Genomic DNA, 1,747 nt, shown 5'->3' with positions numbered 1-1,747 from the left:
CTCCTGTGTCATCTCCTTTCCTTCCTCCTGTGTCACCTCCTTTCCTCCCTCATGTGTCACCTCCTTTCCTTCCTCCTGTGTCACCTCCTTTCCTCCCTCCTGTGTCACCTCCTTTCCTCCCTCCTGTGTCACCTCCTTTCCTTCCTCCTGTGTCATCTCCTTTCCTTCCTCCTGTGTCACCTCCTTTCCTTCCTCCTGTGTCATCTCCTTTCCTCCCTCCTGTGTCACCTTGGTCAAAGCTTCGAGTTCCAGGAGCAGCAGACTTCTCCCTCCACCCTCTTCAGGAACACCACTGAGCCTGGTGGCCATCCGGGCAACCCGATGCCCTCAGAGCAGCAGGTTTGCTCCATCGTCATGAATGGCATCTCCATGTGCCAGTGTCATCAGATGGTCAGAGTGGGGTGTGGGGAGCATGAGGCAGTTGTGTTGTGGATTTTTTTTCCTAGAGGAATTAGAAACCTATTTACATACAGTTAGCATTAATTTACATACGATCCTCTCATAACTAACTCCAAATACTTCTCTATGAATTCAACTAATTAGCGCAGCTAATCACTATTGTAGCCCAACCCAGCATTAAAGGCATTAAATACATAAAATACTGAATAGATCTGTAAAGTCATCATCATGATAATGGTAAATCAGCGTAGGCCGCTCACAAATGCAGCTGGCAATAGCTGCTTCCAGCCCTGATTCCTTATGCTGGAGTGATAGCTCAGTCGACAAATTCCAGGGAGATTGTACCTTTATAACAGTTGGCTGAGTTACCCCTACTCCCCACCTGCTCTAAAAAACACAAAGAAGGAAAAGAACCTAATGTTCATTTACTGTCTTTCATTCAATAGGCACTGTGCTAAGGGGGCACAGTTATTATTCCACATGTATTTTGTCATTCAGTAAGAAATTTACGTAGTTGTTGGTTGATGAAGAGAAGAACACATAGAAAATGCCACGTTGTAGGTTTATAGGCTATCTGAGATTGCCCTTAGGGTTTGCAGTGTTTGACCTGCATGACTGCCTGCCGCAGCTGAGTCTACCTTTCCTTCCTTTCTTACCCTGTATCCTGAAGTGACTAGACCTGCCTCACTTGAGAGTAGAAACTATGGGGAGGGGAGCAGCTCAATCTGCTCTGCCACTGGCCCTGTGTTGAATCCCACCTGATACGTTCCACTGGGCATTGATATTATCCTGCACATTATTAAAATGACATGCTCACCACTGGTGTGTATAGCTGACTTTCAGTAGCATTTGGGGAAATGTTACCTCTTCAGAGGCTGGGCAGGGGACAGGAGGGATCTGTTCTCAGACAGTACAAGAGTCCTCGAAATTCAAGCCACTCTGTGCAGTCACCTTAAAATACTGATCTTTTTTTTACTTTTTATTTTTTTTTTGAGACAGAGTCTCACTGTGTCACCTAGGCTGGAGTGCAGTGGCGCAATCTTGGCTCACTGCAACCTCTGCCTCCCAGTTTGCAGTGACTCTCCTGACTCAGCCTCCCGAGTAGCTGGGATTACAGGCACACACCACCACGCCTGTCTAATTTTGGCATTTTTGTAGTAAGAACAACTTGTTCTCCAGGTGACTACCTTTTCACTGTGGCCTTAGGGCCTAGAACCTTCTCCTGTGAACCTGACTACCATTAACGGAGAAGTTTACTTCTTGCAGATGATCTCAGTTCTGTGCTAATGAGCTCTTCTTTCTCCACTGCTGCCCCCAGACATGGCCGCATAAACCTTCGCCAGCCAAC

Source organism: Mandrillus leucophaeus, unplaced genomic scaffold (assembly GCF_000951045.1).
Source record: "Mandrillus leucophaeus isolate KB7577 unplaced genomic scaffold, Mleu.le_1.0 Scaffold27, whole genome shotgun sequence".
NCBI classification, from domain to species: domain Eukaryota; kingdom Metazoa; phylum Chordata; class Mammalia; order Primates; family Cercopithecidae; genus Mandrillus; species Mandrillus leucophaeus.
Note: the sequence above shows the minus strand (reverse complement) of the source record.